At 40.8% G+C, this 18,808-nt stretch overlaps 2 long non-coding RNA genes across 2 annotated transcripts in view; both read left to right on the top strand.

The window, feature by feature from the left end:
- Nucleotides 1-1,563: 1,563 nt before the first annotated feature.
- On the top strand, nt 1,564-5,855 carry LOC129784967 (uncharacterized). The gene is made up of 3 exons (XR_008748297.1): nt 1,564-4,524; nt 4,647-4,796; nt 5,744-5,855. It is a non-coding gene; the product is annotated as an uncharacterized LOC129784967 (long non-coding RNA).
- Nucleotides 5,856-7,759: 1,904 nt separating this feature from the next.
- Nucleotides 7,760-18,808, top strand: part of LOC114010766 (uncharacterized) — a 37,613-nt gene continuing 26,564 nt past the window's right edge. The window contains exons 1-4 of the long non-coding RNA XR_008748296.1: nt 7,760-7,900; nt 10,185-10,289; nt 10,684-10,808; nt 14,750-14,848. This is a non-coding gene — a long non-coding RNA (uncharacterized LOC114010766). The remainder of the gene's footprint in view (nt 7,901-10,184; nt 10,290-10,683; nt 10,809-14,749; nt 14,849-18,808) is intronic.

Below are 18,808 nucleotides of genomic sequence, written 5' to 3'. Positions count from 1 at the left end.
TTGCCGAGCGACGGCGGCCTGGACCATAGAGAGGACGGAGCGGCTGAAGGGGTCGGCTGGTCCCGGCGGGCCTCCCGCGGGACGGCGGCGGCGGCCCCCGCACCGGGCTGCGGGGAGAACGGAGCTCGTCCGGGCAAAGCGCCGAGGAGCGGTTTCAAGCGACCCGAGCCCAGCAGGCGGGCAGGGCTAGAGCGCCGCCATACCACAGAGAGGAGCTAGAGCGGCGGGCGGCCCGCCCTCCGGCAGAGCGCGGGAACGGCGCGGCGGGCGCCGGACCTGGGCCGCGCCGTGGGGCTGGGGCAGGCCCAGGCCTGGAGGGGCCCGTGTAGGCCCCGGGGTCCCCTTGTGGGTCGGGGTCCCGTGTAGTGCCAGGGCTGTTCCGTGACGGCCCGCGGAGTCACTTGTAGGTCTGGGTGGCCGGGGGAGGATCCCTGAGGATCCCCTGTAGCTCGGGGAGATGAATCTCCCTCAGAGAGCACGGGGGGCCGGCCGGGTGTGCTGCAGGGCCGCGGTTTGTGTGAGGGGTCGATGAGTCCCGGGGGTGAGGACTTGGCCTGTAGGGCCCAAGTTAGTAGTGGGGAGCAAGCCTGAGATTGCCTAATAAACCCAATAAAGGGTGCCTTGGCCTGCGCCAGCGTGCCTGCAGGGTAGATGGGCCTTTGGGCATGCTGCAGTCGAACTGGGGAGAAACTGCGCACTGCAAAATACTTTTCTTAGAACAAGAAAGTAATTTCAGGTGTGATCAGGAACTCAGTTAATCTGCCTGTAATCAGTGATGTGATTAATTATATCTGGGAAATATGTATAAATGCAAAATATTTGTGAATGGAAATGTGTTAAAAAAATGCATTAAGATGTGGTTGCGGTTTGGGCCGTGTATGAACCTGCATTCACCTTTTGTCAGCAGTCAGCCTGATCTGTGACTGACGGTGCTCACAGAGGCCTGCCTTGGCTTCCATCTGCTGTGTGTCTGTGTGTTTATTTCAACGGTGTTGCAACAGGAGATGGCAGAGTTCCCAACCGAGAGTGTGGCAAGCCAGTGTGAGAGAAAAATACGCTTTATGTTCTCCTTACATTAGTGGTTTCCCTCAGAAGTATGAATATTGCCACCCCTGCATTCGTTCCAGCTCAACAGTGTACTGCCTTGTTTATTTCTTTGTTCCATAGGCACAGAAATTCTTGGTCAATCTGGCAGTTTGTTTCTCTTTCCAGAATATAGTGTTCTCCTTACTGGTAATTCCAGTTATGAACTTGTAGTTCTTGTTCAGTATATCTGTGTTTTATGCTTGGCTGGCTGCAAGTTTAGTTTCAAGTGTGGCTTTCTAGGAGATATGTAATCGCTCCCTTTCATCAGCCTAAACGCTAGCTTTAAACTACGAAATTTCTTTTGGTTTTCCTTAGCTGCTGCTTTTTTTTTTTTTTTTTTTTTTTTTTTTATTGTCTCATGGGACACAAATCCTTTATCCTTTTCACCCCAGATTTGGCTTAATACCTTAATTACAAAGTCATTTAGTTGTCTGTTTTAGTAAATGTGTCTGTAATTGTCTCACGTTAGTAGACTGGTATTTGCTAAGCTACTACAGTTTGTTTGGGGATGAAAATTACATGCAAAATAGAAATACCAGCATCTTCACTGTATAATCTTACCTTAATTTTCTCACTCATGAAGTTGGTATGAGTAATTAATGCTCCAAAAACTTAAACTGCATTTGTTGGTTTTGGTTCATCCAAGATCTTCTCAGCTAATGACTGTACTTTTAATGCTGTTAGTCCTGTTTTGCTTTCAAGTCCCCAGCCATTTGGTGTGTGATACTGTCTTTTTTGCAACTGGCAAGTCTATTGCAGAGCTAATCTGTTTTGATTCATATCGTGGGGATGCCACAGGAGTTGAACAGTGTCCATTGCGAGTTGCTGTGCTTTTGTGTCTTTTACTCTGGAGAAGGAAAATAGCTGAATGAAGATGAGATGAGGGGGGGATTCTGAGTGATGAGGAAGGGGACTGATTAGAGCAAGACAAAGCTGAGATAGCAAAGAGCAGAGACGTAGGCTGTCGTGGAGTAACATGGCTGAAGGAGTAAATGTTGTAGAGAGAAATGACTCAGGCTGTGCAGGCAGGACAGAGCGTTCTGTGTGAGGGCTACTGCTTGTGTCTTTCCAGCTCAGCTAGTTTGCATTCCTTGCAGCCAGAGGGTGGAGAGGATATTGAGAAGAAAGAGGTGATAAGCCATGAGGAAATGCTGCCGGTGTGGAGTGTCTTGCTATGTCTCTTCTGACTGTTGATGGTGGGATTCTGTTCTATGCATCCAAGGGTGCTCGGGGAAGCGGCCAATGTTATTGCAAGGCCACTTTGAAAGGCCACAGTAATCAGGAGAGAGTTCTGGTGACTGAAAAAGGGCAAACATCATATGCTTGTTCAAGAAGGATAAGAAGAAGGACTGGGCAACTCTGACACACTCTATTTAGCCTGGGTCTCTGGAAGATGATGGTACACCTTCTTCTGGAAACTTGAAGCATGTGAAGGACAGGAAGGTGATTGGGAACAGCCAGCATGGATTTGAGAAGGGCAATCATGCTGAACCAACCAGATTGCTTTCTGTGATGAGACTGGCTCAGGGAACAAGGAGAGAGAAGTGGGTGGTGTTTGCCTTGACTTTAGCAAGGCCTTTGACATGGTCTCTCATAGTATCATCTTACCAAACTGGTGAGGTGATTGGGTAAATGGACTATAAATTGGGTGGAAAATTGCTTGGATTGTTGGGCTCAGATGATGGTGATCAGTGGGCTAGCACACAGCGTGTACAAGAAGGGGCTGAGAAAACTGTGTTTGTTATCACACAACAATTTTAGAAAGATAAATACTTTGCTCCTCAGGGAAATAAATGCTGTGCTCCTTAAGAAAAATATATTTATTTTGGTGAAAAGAGCAAACCAGACTGGTTGTAGAAAGCAAGTTAAAAACAAATATTGAAGTTCCAGGAGGTTATATACATTCTGAAGTCTTTCCAAAACCTTACAATTTGAAAGCACTCTTTTTTTCACTGGTTTAACCACTCATTAATTCCAGCCCCCCTTGAAGTCCAGACAAAATCAACATATCTCCAAGTTCTTGATTATTTCTCTGAGACACATTTGCCACTGGAACTTAATTCCTTGGGTGCTGGAGCTGTTTCTTCTTGTCTCATAGTGGTATTCTAGAAACATGTTTTCACCTGCATTTTTCTTTTTCAGTCTTGAGCAAAGTAACTTTAGTGGAACATGTAAGCTTTGATACACAGTAGGTTTTTCTAAAGCCAGAAATTTATGGCTAAGAAAACCCACCACAGGACTTTGACCAAGTGTGCTTGAAACATTGTAATTACAGATGATCTAGTTTCACAGCTCACAGACAAAGAAAATGTGTTTGTTTTACTTTATTAGATTTCTTATAATGTGTTCATACAAAACCAAATGTGCATGTACACAGTCTGTCAATACTGCCAACTGCAATTTATTAAGTTTTATACATTTTTTCTCTGGGTCACTGTATTGTTAAACAGACATAGAATGCAAGATCAATGCTAAAGATGGGAAGGCTAAATTTCAGAGCAAAAAAATCTCATTTTTCCCTTAAAAGTTTACAAGGGGCATTTTTGAGGAAGTCTTAATTAGTCATAGGCTGAAAACCTCTCTTAATACAGTTGTATTTTTCTAACAGAATAAGAAAAAAGAAGGTATTTGGGCATAAGCTGCAGCTCATGCTGCCACTTTACTCTTCCCGGACTGCTGCAAAGCCCCTCAGTCAGTCATTGTAATCCAGAGCCGGAACTTGGAGCAGGTTTTGAGGATATATCTTGTTGCTTTGTGATGAACTCTGAGGCCCTGGGAAAAATCTCTTGGTGTTGACAGCCCCTGACAGTAAATGTCACATGAATTCGGAGGGAACTCAGAGCCTTCTGGTGACTGCTATGAGAAGAGACATGGTGACAGAAAACCTGATTGATGAGCCATGCCACAAGTAGAGGGAGCGCTGTGTGGTGATTGCCTATAATTGAACGGTCCACGGAAGTTATTTCTGGGTTTCCTATGAATGGTGACATACACTCCAGAAGGGTTTTCACAGGGGAGGCCTGCAGATTTTAATCCTGGTACTCGGCAACTCCCTGTTAATGCAGCATTAACAGACTTTAAAATTTAACGGGCTGTTTTAGCTTCAATGAAACAAACGACAACAGGAGATGGTCAGTCATGCAATTACCTTTAGAAGCATTCCTTTGTCAGCTTTTGCGGCCTCTTTTTAGTGCTTTCTCTTTGCAGCTCGGCTCTGTGATCTGACAACCCGGAGATGTTGATTATAAAGGTTCTTCCCGATTCTGACAGTGCGCTCCTCTGACATGGGCTTGTCGCAGCCATGTTGAGCACAGCGGTGATGCTCCTGGCATTAAACGGGAATGTGAGACGTTGTAGCCCACTCACCCAGTAAAGCATCTGCTTGCACTGACCAATTAAATTGGCTTCTCTCTCATTAAAACCCTTGTGCAGACTCTGGTATGTCACAGATCTTTAAAATCTCCATTATGAATTCCACTTTCTTCTGGGTATTTTTAGCTTCTACTTGAAGAAATGATTATTGTCTCTTGCACTTAAACATATCAATTTTGTCTTCACAGACATCTCCTCTGGGCCATACTCAAAGACCCGAGCTGACTTGAACTGCTGAATCCCTAGGGAAGATTTCAACAGAGCTGTAAGCACTTGGACATTAGAACCGTGCAAGGAGGAAGAGGGAGAGAAATCCAAGCCCTCCCCCTTTCCCTTTGGTAAGTCAGGAGCACATCCCTTACAGATTTAGTTGGTTGTGCCAATTTAATGTGATTTCTTCTGAGGGCCAGGAACCACTCAAGGAAGGCTGACAGGTTTTATCAACAGAATGGAAACTGAAGTGATAGGGTGAGAGTTATTGACCTGATAACTAACAAACAGAAAACTTCAGTGTCCCTCAAGCTAAATATTGCACTCAGCAGGTAAGTAAAAGATGGCAACAGCTGTGGTCTTGTCACTGAGTGAGCGTGTGTTTTAGTGCAGAGGAGCAGGAGGTGAACTGTGAAAACAAACACATTCAGTTTGCTACAGACTATTTCCCTCTATTACTTTTAATGAGAACTAAACTCCAAAATGTACAATGGGACAATAATATTTTAGATAGAAGGAACTCTTTGTACGGGTCCTAAATTCTAGACACCCGGTTGCAATTAAAATGATTGCTTGCATATTATTAATAACTCATTAGTAGTTCAAGGCTGATATCAGGTATGGGACCAATTGGTACTAGCCACTGCACAACTGAATGAAAAGTAGAGCTGTCCTTGAAGGAGCTGAGTTAACAACCTGAACCCACAATGCTCAAAGGAGTTTGAAAAATGAGAGAAATGTAAAAATGTGAGAGGAGCTGTGTTAAAATGCATCACCATAGAGGCTGGCAAGCAACATGGCTAGATCGCCATAGTCAGATATTAGTAAATGCTGCCTAAGTGGTTTTTAATTTATTTTAAATCTGAAATTGTAGGGGGTGGGGGCAGATGGGCTGGGAAGTGGAGACCTCTAATGATTGATGATTTAGAAGTAATGGCACAAAAAATACTGCAAGTACAGCCGTTGTTGTTCCTCCTTTTTCCTCTTATATTTTTTTCCTGAAGATATGCTGGGATTCTGTATGAAACCCAGCTGTCACAATTCTCACACATCCCTTGACGTTCTTGTCTGACAGAATATGAAGGCTTCAGCAGCTGAACAAAAAGGCGTGCGACAGAGCTCTTGTATGATGTCCACCTCCCCTTTCTGGCATCTGGCCTGAACAGTACAATTGGGAAAGTCAAATGGCAAGTGATCACTTCCTATTCAACTTCTGCATGCTAACTTTGTTTCTCACATGGAAGCAGTTTTGTACTTACCATGTTTGTCATTCTGCCATGTATCTTTTCTTTTTCCTGTTACAGTTTCTTTTTTTTTTTTTTTTTTTTTTCAGGTGAGTGTACTTGGTATTGCAGAAGCAGATGCTCCATGAATTTATACAGTGGTGATGTCATACTTTTCTTTCCTAAGAATTCTGAAATTTTGATTTTCTTTTTTTGACTACTCTTGAGCAATGAGGTGATATGTTCATAGAACTAGCTATTATAACATCAAGATGTGTTTCCTAAATTGTGTAAACTAGTTCAGAGCCTATCACTCTGTGTGTGAAGTTAGCATTGCTTTTCGTGGATATCCAGATCATAGTTGTCAGGGCTGAAATTTATCTTCTGCTTTATCATAAGGCTTTCTCAGTGCCATGAGATCTTTAAGTTTTTGTAGTAAATATTATCCTAATTAATCTAGTTTTTACCAGAAACCTTCACTGTTCCACTTCCAGATAATTTCTGAACACATTGAACACCATGGACTTTAATCCCCGTGGGACTCCACTGATGATCATCTTCTACTGTGAAAACTCATCCTTTAGTCTAATCTTCTTTTTCCAATATTAAACTATTATGTAACTCTGTGAGGTCCCTACCTCTAGTCACTGTCTGTTTAGTTCATTTAAGAGCCTTTGATGGGACCTTCAACGTCTGAAGTTTCTGGAAGCTTGGGGTGAGTTGGAAGTACAGGAAAAATTTCTCAGCTAGATCTCTGTTATTTACATGCTTTTGACTCCTTCAAAGAATTCCAGCAGATTTAGGAGGCTCAGATTTCTTTCACATAAGTCATGTTTACTTTTTTTTAATGTGTTATTTTTATTCATGCATTCACTAATTCTGTTCTTTACTAGAGCTTCAGCCAATATGGCCAGTATGGACACTGGACTTAGTGATTTGTGGGTTCTTGAATCACCAAGTGGATTTATTTTTAAAAACTGATTTTTTACTAGTTACCTTTCAGTCCTTTGGTAATCACAGCAATTTTCAACAAAAGGTTACATACTAAGGGTATTAGCTCAGATGATTCATACTTAATATTCTGTAAAAATCTTGTATGAATATCATCAGTGCCCAATGGTATGTTGTTACTCATTTTGTCCGGTTTGTAATCTATGTTTAACAACTATAAATTCAAGACAAGCCTTCTGTGAATGCCTTATAAGCAAGATACTGGTTTCAGAGTTACTCTGAGATTCTCCAGGTGAACAGAGATTTTTAAAAAAAGAGCTTGGGATTTTTTGCAATGGCATTATCTTTTTTGAGTGCTTCTTTCATACCTGTATAGCTCACTGGCTCTTGCAAGCTTCTTGCTCTTGATGTGTTCAAGAAGGATTTATTACATTTTTTTTTATTTCTTTAGCAAACTGCTTCTAAACTCTTTCTTCAGTCTATGTTATTGTGCTTTTACATTTAGTCTGCCAGAATTTATGTTCTTTTTAGTTTTCCTTTTTCAGACACAACTTCAGCTTTTTGCAGGTTACCTTTTAACTTCCAACAGCCTCCCTGATCCTGCTATTTTATGATGCTAGCTTTTTGTTTTTCTCTCAAGTCTTTTTTGACAGGTTATATGCATTTGCTTTGAGCCTCCAATATAGAATCCTAAAATAGTCTACCTGCCATCTGAAAACATTTTACCTTCTGGCTGGCACTCTGAGTGTTTTTTTAACAAATTTCCTCATTTTTAAATTCCCTTTCTTTGGAATCAAGCACAACCACTGCATTTGCCAACATTTCTTCATTTCAGAGTATACAGTCATGAATCAGATAAAAGGATTAAGGGTTTTGGCCTAACCCAGTCTCTAGGAAGCCTGGAAATATCAGCCATTAAAATTTCACTAATGTTAATTTCACTAATGTCATTAACTGAGAAACAGGGAAGGAAGTGGCTTGCCATAGCTGGAGGTGGTGGAAGCTTTTGTCCTGGAACATCAGTTTCTCTCTCCAAGCTACAACAGACAAAATGACAGGTAATTGGGAAAAAAGAGCAATCTGGGCTGATTTGTTGCCACATCACTAAAGTTTGATACTAACTAGCTTGAGTGTTTTTGGGCAGAGCCCATCTCCGCTGTGCTGGTGGGAACCAGAGTGAGACAGCAGTGTCATGTTGACAGGGTCCGGTTCTCACATTGGTGGACACAGGACTGATCCAGTATACCAAGAAGTCTGGAAGGACAGTGTATGAATGCAAGTAGTTCCTCACTGTGATAATGCTAGAGAATCAACAGCTTAGACTACCTCATGACTTCAGTTTGCATATAACAAAATCTTGGATAAGGTCTCACCAAAAAAGGACTAAGTCTGCGGCTAATAGAGGCTGGTATGGTAGCTGATTCTTTTTGGGTCTCTCCAGTTACAGACAGCTCCAAAGCTGCTCTGAAACCGGTGGGGATAAGCAGTCCTTGCCAAGCAGGTGCTGTGCTTCAGCGTGCCACTAAAGCTTGCTTACCAGTGAAAAACATTTGCTCTGGGGTTGAAAAGCATTACCACTCAGCTACTGCAAAGTGCGTTTAAAGCCAGGGTGAACCAAACAACACTGGTTACAGTGCAACTGCTGACTAGCATTGACTGCTTAGCAACAGTGAGAGTGATATGGATACAGATGAATTGACTGTTTTCTGAGCAAGCTGGGTAGGAACAGAAGTAATTAGCTGCTAGCTGATGAAAAGGCATGCTTAATTATTAGTATAATTATAGATATAATAGACCAGGAATTATTCAGTAAAAGTAAGAAAGCCAATACGTTACAAAGGAGGTAATCAGAATGGAAGAGAAAATGACAGCACTGTGAACTCTTGAGAAGAAATGTAAAGAATTAAGATGATAAATCTGGAACCTTTGGGTTTCCACTCTGACATATCTACTCAATTTAACAGTGGTGTAAGGGTATACAGAGGTAACAAGGTCTGTGGCTTGTATTATTTCTGGTTTTATATAATGTTGATTTAACTGATTGTATGCCACTGAAATAGAGCTGTATTTTCATAAATCTTGGAACTGCACAACTTAACAAGGATCTTTGTCCTTCTTCCAGCAGTGCTACAGTACAACCATTAATTTGATGGGTCCTGTGGGGAGCTGAGCTATAGCTGTCTCTGATTGATATTGGTAATTGATTATGGTTATTTGATAAGGCACCACTGCTTTTGCTTGGCACCCTGAGAAGTAGTTGTGACTAAGAAGTGATCATGTTATGCAGCTGCCCTGCCTGGCCACTGCATCTTAAACTGTTTTCCATGTTCACTGAGGAGATGGCTGGAGATAACAGGCTAAACGTGCAGTGACATTAGAAATATGTCATAACCAGAGACATTAGAAATATGTCATTAGTATAGGATGTATAATCAATGAAATGGGTAATCTGGGGAAGATTTTGAGTACATCTCTTCAGATATTAAAATGGGCATGGGTAGTGCTGGTCTTGCTTTTGTGCCAGGGATTGGACTGGATGCTGATGACAGCAGCAGTGATCTGGTGTCTTCTATAAGAATCTGGAACTGAGAGGCTCAAGATGTATGCAGTTTTTTCTAAAATTATAGTGGTTTCTAAAATTGTGGCAGTGGAATGGGAGACTGGCACCAGCAGCTGTAATCTAGGCTCTTTGAGTCTGAGGGTAGTGGTGCCAAATTATTGCAAACCCTTTTGCCCATTGCACTGGTTAGAAAGGAAAATCAAGATAAAAAGATTTTATTGAATTACTATTTGAGGACTAATTATTAAAATGGCTTTTGATTAATGAGTTGTGAGTCAAGCTGGTTTGGCAAATAGCATTTTGATAAGGTATTTGTAAGACAGATAGTCTTAAGATGGTAAGATGAACGTAAAACACTAACCTTAATGATGATGTTAATGCAGAAATGATGTAAATGTGCATGAGCAATTACTGTGTGAAGTCACTGGGGTACATCAGGATAAATTGAGTACAGACAAACGCTAATCAGCATGAGCTGAGCACAGAATCACTGAAAAGTGAAGCTGGAAGAAATATCATCTGATCACTTTGTCCATCTCCTTCCACAATAGAATTGAATCTGCTTATGACATTCTTGGCATGTGCAGAACTGTTGTTTCTTTTCCATTTTGTGGTAGACTCTTATTTGCTACAGGACGATTACTGCACCGATCCTGATTCTGTCAGGACTGTTACCATATCTCTCCATGGTCTTCTCTCTTTGAGCACCTCCTGTTCTCAGTCTTTTGATTCAGGTCATGTTTTCCAGATCTCTAACCATTATTGTTATTCTTGTTGCTTAGCCTGTCAGCCTTTCTTGAGGAGCGGTACCCAAGACTGGATGTGCCTCTGCACTGAGGCATTACTAATACTGAGTACTGTGAAAGGACCTGCAAGATGTCTTGCAAGTAATTCTTCTGTTAATATATCTGTGTAGTGTTTTCTCTTGCTTAGGACAATAACCTTTGTTCAGCTTGTGATCTATCAGAACCTTCAGATATTTTTTTTTCCAGACTGCTTTCTACCCAGCTGATGTCTGTTCTGTATTTGTGCACTTTACTGCTGCCTAAGTTAAAACATTACATTTTTACAATTGACTCCTATATTTGTAGACAACTTGTCCAAGTTGTCAAAAGTTTTTAATACTGCTATCCCCCATGTATTTGTAGCCACTCTTCACAGATTTAATCTTGGCAGATTTAATAAACACACAGTCCATTCCCTCATCCAGGCTATCAATAAAATATTGAATGGAACTTATGAACAGCTGAGTAACCATTCAATTTGTCCTTTACATTTCAGTGAACCATTGGAAACTACTCTCAGAGTGCAGATTCCAACCAGATTTGTGTCATGACTTCAGCCAGGGCATTCTTGCACTCATGAATCTCTTGTGGGACAATGTCAGGAGCCTCAGTGACATTGAGGTATGTGGTATCTGCTGCTTCTTCCTTATCCACAAAGTCTCATCCATTGGAGAGTGAAATTAGGTTGAGTCAGCTTGTTTTCTTCATGAGGAATTCATGTTGACAAGTACTCATCTCCTTATTAGTTTCTATGTGCTTAGAAATCATTCAGATTATTCTGGTGTTTTTCTTTTCCTGGGAGTTACATCTTTTGGTATCTTAGTTAGTCTATTTGACTTGTCGATGACTGCTAGTGGTCCTGGTTGTTTGAACGTGTGAGAACTTTGTGGACAGTTGTGAAGGCAAAAGATACAAACCCTCACCAAAAGAAACTCTGGGCCAAATGTGAAATTCCTGTGATAAAGCACAGAGACACAAAAGGTTCTTAAGAGAGCGATGGAAGGAATGTTTTAACAAAAATAAGTTATTTCAGTCTGAGAAATTATGGTGTAAACAGCTTAAATTAAAAAAGAGATTTCAGGATAGCTTGGAAGAATTCTGAAAAGTTTGAACTACGAGTCTGAACAGTCTTGTAGAAATATGGTCAGGGTCATGTAAAATAAAAAGTGGAAAACCATAATTTTGGCCTGCACTGACTTCTTTGCCTATAATAGATTGGTAGTGAACATCTAAGAAAATAGAAATAGAGATTAGACTAAATTTCATAACCTTTTAACCCAGAAAGCCTGGATCCCCTCAGCAAAGTGTTTTCTGAACTCTAATATATGCTCACTGTTGACACGGGCTTATTCATAGAACTGAATGACCTTTGCACAGCTCAACAAGAAGTGCATGTGTGATAAGTTTTAGTATCTCCTGTTCAGTACACCCACGTGACTGTAAGTTTGATCTTACCAAAAGAAGGTATTATACTTCTGCTGGAGTGTTTGATACCGTGTGTATAGGAAGTGTATATATATTCATATGAACACTCCAGTATATGAGCCAAGGAAGAAAATATGCACTGCATTGGTATGAGTGACTGGCTGGTTTTCAGAAACTTTGGTTTTGCCTGAATTCAGAATTGTAACGGGCAGAAAGATGCCACCCAACAAACTCTTAATCTGTGCTGTGCATTAACAAGCCTTTGGGTCAGCACCATTTCTGCTGTGCATTTTGTTATATAGAATTATCATCATGGTCATGCCTTGAACTGTTTGGAAGCGGGAACTGCTGGCAGAAGAGGGAAATCAGAAGTGTCATCAGACTCCCAAAATAAAGGCAGATGTATTCGATGTTGGCTGCAGGAATTTTGAAGTGTGAGCAGGCGCCCTGTTATGACCCTTCTTTTGTCTGTTTTTTCACCATCTTCTGCAATATAGATCCCTTCTTCTTCCTGGTCTTTTATGCTTAAGGAGCTGTAGAAGTACTCTAGAAATCATTTGTGTACGGAAAAATGTTTTTGCTTTCTGGTATCTTTGGGTTTACATGTACCCTCTACAGACAGGTCCTCACTGCAGGGTCAGAAATGTGCTTGGTGATGAAGCAGAGACGCACGTGGGTGTACTGAGGACAGGGGTGCAAGGCAATACAGTACAGATTTTATAATACAGAGGTGAGTCATTTCCTAATAGTGAGGACTTTTGAGTATTAACTTTAGCTGACTTCCACTACAAGGCAGCTGTTAATGTATTGCTATGAATTGGTTTGGAAAAAAAAAAGATTAAAATTGCATAAGTAGATAAATTTTGAAGAGACAGAAATAATAATGACATTAAAATTGGCTGAAAGAACTGAGCTGCAGTAACAATGGAACATTTTAAAAATAAATGGGTAGCTAGGAAAGGGTGTATGGAGACATGCTGTTTGGAGATCACACAGGCACCTAAGCTTGACAGTTTCAGCGACTGCGTGAAATAGAGAAACACAGCCAAGCCCCTGCTCTCTCCCAGCATATTATACTTCACAGCAATCAGGTTTAGTAACACGTTGCTGAGAAAAAGACTCCCACTATTTAGTATTCATTATAGATGGATTTTTTCAGATTGCAGCACAGCAGTGTAAATAAGCCAAACTGGAGGATGAGTGGAGAACAGCATTTCTCCATGCTCTGGTTTATTTCTTGTTGATATTCACTAGCTACACAAACCTATGGTAGCACCAATTTTAGGAAGGGAAAGTAACTCGAACCACCACCATTTTCCAGCGTTCTTGCAGGAAGCCAACACAACAGGAGGCAAAACACAATTCCTGCAGTAGGACAGGCATGTGGCTCCCTTGTGAGGCTGAAACATCTGGTAGATTTGTTTCTGGGAGTCGTCGTGGATCTGCAGGCCTGCCTGGGTTCTGCCAGCTGCCTGCTTTATATTCCATTTATATTGCATTTTGTAAACCTTGTTTGCATGAGGAGGGAGCCTGTCCAGAGGGACAGGGGAGCTGCTGTGCTGGGACACCTACATCTGTGAGCAAAAAGCAGCCTGGACAGGCCAGTATCCGAAGAGGTACCCTAAATACCCTGAAGCTGACAAACTGCTGTTATGTCCAAGTGTGACACCAGCCAGTGACAGCACCCAGAGAGCTTGCAGAGAGAGGTGCATGGCCGACGCTGCATCTCATGGGAGCTGGCCCCTCTTTTTTTGGTGTGAGATTGTTTCTTCCAGGTGAGCTGGATGCCAGCCACCCAGAAAAGCAACACAGCTTTTCCATCATCCATGAATCATTAATTCCTGTAAGCCACAAGGGTACTGAGCACTACAGCAGAGGTGGGAGCTGTGGTATAGGGAAGCGCACACAGGCTTTCACCCCAGGCTCCCTGTAGCCTCCCCAGAGCCTGCCTAGCAGAAGAGAGATCCAGCATGCTGAAGAAAGGCCATGTATGACAGCTCTGCTCCATACATACCGCCTGTGTGAATGCAGAGAGCCTGTACTCCGAACGAGGGAGTTCACATCATTCTGCTGACACAGGTGCATTCCTGCTTTTGAATGTGCATACTCCTTTGGGAGTTGCTTCCCCACATTCCCTACCTGTCTTTTACCTGGCCCTGATACAACCTTCTCGCAGACCCTGTTGAAACTTGGTGCTAGAGGTTCCTCTGCCTGCCTCACCCAGCATCCAGGTCCCTGCTCCCTGCAGTGCCATGGCCGAATCTTCCCCATCCTTCCCCTTCCAGCTGGAGGTGTTAGATGTCCTCTTTCCTCCAAAGCCTTCCTTCTTTGAAAACACCTTGGTGGATACCTGCCTTTATTTTCAGAGGGATTCACGACAGAGTATCTTAGGAGTATTTGATTTCCCCCCACAAGTACCTCACAGTAATACCTAACTTAAAAATGGGACCTATTCAATAGTGTGGGAGCTTCTTAAAAGGAAATTAAAAGCAGCTGCTATAAGGATGCAGAAGATGAGAAACTAGATAGAAACACCCTATCTGAAGCTCAGAGCAATATATCACTCAGTGAAATAATTCTGCAAGGAACCAAAAAGGCAATATTCTAACAGCAGAGTAGAGACTATTTAAAATCAGGGATTTCTCAGCAAATAAAGAAACTATTAAAAAAAAAAAAAGGAAAAAAGCATTAACTGTGAAGCTACATCTGTAGGGCAGGCAAGGGAAAATTTTAAGGTGCTGACTCACTAAAGGAATAATAAAAATACTAGTAAAAATATTTTCAGAACTGCCGGGGTCAGGTACTTTTCCAGAAGTTTGGTCAACAAATGACAAGTCTGTAAAAGGATCACTAAGAAAGGAAAACTGCTTTGAAAAGTAAACTGAAGATTTGTGTTGGTGCTTATTATGGTTGAGGTAGGTTGTTCTCCCATGAGAGCCAAACTTATGGGGACAAGTGTAAGGAACTGTCTCAAAATAAATGACAATAAAATGCATTTTAGGACTAATTGATAAGATGAAGAGTCAGAGATTGCCAAGACCATATGGTAATCACTCAAGAGCTCTGGAGGAAAACAAATATGCAATTATAGAGCTACTACAGTGTGTAACCTGTCACTTAAATCACTCTCCCTGCAGGAGGGATGGAAGATGGTAAATGTGACAACAATCTCTGAGAAGGTCCCCAGGAGCGGAGTGGAGAACTGCAGACTGTCACACTGGAGTCTGTACTGAGAAGTGAGTAGAAATTGATGAAATGGATAAACCCTAACATATTAGGAAAAGTTTTTCTAGTGAGAAACCACATTTCACAAATATTTTAGAGCCCTTGAAAGGGTCCTGAAGATGCAACTTAAGGTGACCTAGTCATAACAACATAAGAAATGCTCCAATGGGTCAGACCAATGGTCCATCTGCCTGCATTGTCCACCAATTGTTGCTGTGACTAAGTTTTTACAAGTCTCACTTGTATCTCCCTTGTCACCTTCTCTCTGAACTAGGAAGCCCCTTTAGTGTCTCTTCCAAAGCAACAACTAGAAATCAGTTTCATCTGCTTGATGGCTCTTTACAAAACTTGTAATTGAGCTGTAAAATCACTTGCCATAGGATATTATGGATGCTCAAAGTTTACTTATGCTCTAGGGGTAACAGGCAGAGTTAATGGAGAGAAGTCAAAGCATAACCTGTTAAACAGTAAACCCAAGGATTGTGACTCAAAAAGTCCCAAGACACATATTATTGGAAAACAGAGTGATATTCCAAGAAAGCGCTGTTGCATGCCTGGTATGTTCTTAAACTCCTTCCTCCTCTGTATTGAAAACCAGATGCTGCAGTAGAGGAACCTTTGATCTGACCCAGTGCAGCTTTTCTTGTGCTTCGTTATGTTCTGTCAAAAGAAAATGAAACATAGATATGAATGTAAACACTTCTGATGGTAACAGTGAACGCTGAACTCATCTCCCCACTATACAAGCAAACAATGAATTTTTATTTGAATGCTAATGAAGATCTCACCACGATGCTGTTAGGTCTCATCTAGCAATATAAAGAGAAAAGCTACATGTTGGAAATAAAGAAAGGACCTTTATAAAGGGATGAAAATGTATTGCAAATATTAATGTTATTAACCATTCACAGGTCAAAAATATACTTGAAGCTACTGATGTAATTTGAAGTAGGTAAACAAGTGTTAAGAAGAAATTTTGCTTACAATTAGTGCATCTGTTATGATCTGAAAAGGAGAAATTTGTATTTCTTGTATCCCTTTAACTCCAAATGATCCAGGGTTTGTAATCAAAAAGCATATCTTTCTACAGCCATCTAATCTGTTCTGGATCTCTTTTGGTTTTTGCATCAGAGCTGAGGCAAGCTTCTTTTACAAATTTGTGCTGCAGTCTACTAAAAGAGCTGTTCCTTGCCAGGAGAATATTACATACAGTTCTGAGAAAAATGAACAGAGTCAGCTTGTTTGAGAGCTAACTGATGCTTACTCACAACACTGATAAGCCTGACATTTACTGAGAAGTGCCACAATTCTCAGTCCAATGAAAAATCCCAAGAGGATGTTTTTTTCAATGACGTTTCATGTTCTATTGACTCAGGATAATCTGGAGTTTTCTAAAGTATTTTACTAAAAAAAAAAATAATTAAATGTGGAGCCCAACTCCTCCGCTTGAGTTACCTGGGGATGTACTAGCCTTCCTTGGCGCGTCTGTTAATGGTTGTGGTATGTTTAATGATGCTGTACAAGTTGTCAACGTCTTCTGTGTCATATTTCATTCCTGTAGTGTATTAAAAGCACTTATGCAAGAGTTCTTGGTGCCTTGATTGCAATTACAAAAATTATACTTGGAATAATGCCACTTAGCACCTCCACAGAGAAGCCAAAGCTTGTAGTGAAATACCTGTTTGTGATACTAGGAGTGTTCTGGCTGTTAGAGCAGTGTTTGCATGTTGGTCTGTGCTTTGTCTTTCTGTAGCATCCACTGTATCTGGCCTTGCAGGATTCTTCTGGAATAGGCCCTGCCTGAAAAAGGCTCTCAGAAGGCTTTTGAATGTTCAAGTAGATTATGTCAAGCAGTTCCCTTTTGATCATTATTATAAAGATATGTTCAAATAATTCTGAAATATTAGTGATGCAAAATTTTCATTACAGACACTGTGATAATTAGCTCCTACCATATCATACTCCTTATCTCGGAATTCCATTATTCCACTTTTAATTATCATTTTGACCAACTTTCAATGTACAAAGCTGTTTCTCTGGCTCATCTTATATCCTTTTAAAGTAGACAAGAAACTGAAATAATGGCTAAGAATTTTCTGTCAAAATTGTTTTCCAGGGGAAAAAAAAATCTTGTTTATCAAAACTTGAACTTTTCACAGGAACATATGTTCCAGATGTCAGGAGTTGCAAAATCCATCACTTCAGGTGGTAGTTTGTTCCCAAATTTAATCATCACTGCTGTTAAAAAATGTGGGTTTCATTTCTGGTTTGAATCACTTTCATTTTTCAGCCCTTAGTCTTTCTTCTGTCTCTGCTAGATTAAAAAACGTTGGTTGATATTTTCCCCTTGTGAAAGTATTTATCGAATCGCCCCACAATTGAGCTGTTTAAGTTTCCCAGTTACATGTTCTTCTCTCCTCATATACTTTTTATGGCTCTTTTCTGCCCCCAATCTAATCTTTCAACAGCTTTAAATGTGAACATCAGAATTAGATATACTAGTGGTTTCAATGATGCTGTACCCAGAGGTTGAACGGATTCCTTATTTCTAATCACTTCTCTCGTTTTATCACGCTTTTACCTTGAGCATTTGTGGTGAGCTCCTAGCCCATTAAGACCTCCTAAGTCATAACCATTGCACTCCGAGATAGAGTTTTCTGTTCTGTAAGAGCAGCCCATATTCTCTGTTGGTTCATTGACTGCCTCTTCTTGAACTTACTTCTCGTGTACCTTGCATAATATTAAGTAGAGAGCAGCCTCTCTTGGATGTTCAGGATCTAACAGTTCTGAAAAGCAGCCATACTCTGTTTCTATAAATTGGTTTTCTAACCTTTTTTTTCCCTTTGTTCCATTATATCGATTTATTTATGAATAATAGAGGTCCCCGTGTTTAGTATTTCACCTCTCAACACTAAGCACTCAGTCTTCTTTCTCTGGTGACTGATGGGATAACTCTACTCATATATTAACATTCTTACTGTCAGACAGTTTCAGTGTATAGTCTTTTCCAGTAAGAATTTTAGTCTGACTAGATTCCTTAAAACATTTTCTTTGATAGAAAAAAAATTCTTTTACTTTTATACTCTATTTTCCATAATTCACGGCCACATACTGTTGTATACCGTTGATTTTGTCACTGGGATTTACTATTTTCTGCTGTGTCAAGACCTGAATTTATTACCTGTGTTTTACTTCATCTAGCTTTTTTTTTTAATTAAAAAAATAATATTGTTTTTATATACTTGCAACTATAGTTCTTAATCTGGGGGCACCTTTGCTTGGCTTCTTAGTCCAATGTCATTTTGATATAATAAAATTTCACCTACAAACTGTTTCTATCCCTGTACTAAGCTTTTTCTCTGAACTAGCTGGATATGCAGAATATTTTTGTTTTACCAACGCTTAGCAATCTGTTTGCCTTAGCTCATGACAGATTTCCCCTAGCTCCCACTTAATTAAATACATCATATATATTTTCCTTGTGAAAAGTCTGATTTCACTTTTGACTTTTGATGGAGGCCGTCACCTCCGGATAGCATCTTCTTCCCCTCTGCCTAATTGGAGTTGTGTGTATAACTGGAAGGATTTCAGAGGAACTGTCAGCAGTACCCTGGGGCTACATCTTCTAGCCAGCAGTCTGACTTTGCCTTCCAGGATCTTTCAATTGCATTTCCCTTTAAAATTTGTGACGTGCAGTAGGACCTCATGCTCCTCCCTAGCACTTTCTAGCATCCACCTAGGTGTCTCATAAAAGACTCCTTCATATTTTGCCTATAAGTCAGCAAATCTGTCATCACATGTGTGGCTGCTGGTATGCTCCTGGTATTTAAATTCCTATCAGCACAGTAGACAAGAAGTTCTCAACTGAAAATGTATTTTCAGATATAGCCTTCCTGGAGTTGTCAGCTTGCCTTTCCTCAGCTGGAAGGCAGCTTCCTGCTATGTTAATACTATGCTGTGCTAAACTATCC

This window comes from Falco peregrinus, chromosome 8 (assembly GCF_023634155.1).
Source record: "Falco peregrinus isolate bFalPer1 chromosome 8, bFalPer1.pri, whole genome shotgun sequence".
Classification (NCBI taxonomy): domain Eukaryota; kingdom Metazoa; phylum Chordata; class Aves; order Falconiformes; family Falconidae; genus Falco; species Falco peregrinus.
This window is presented reverse-complemented; position numbering and strand designations above follow the sequence as displayed.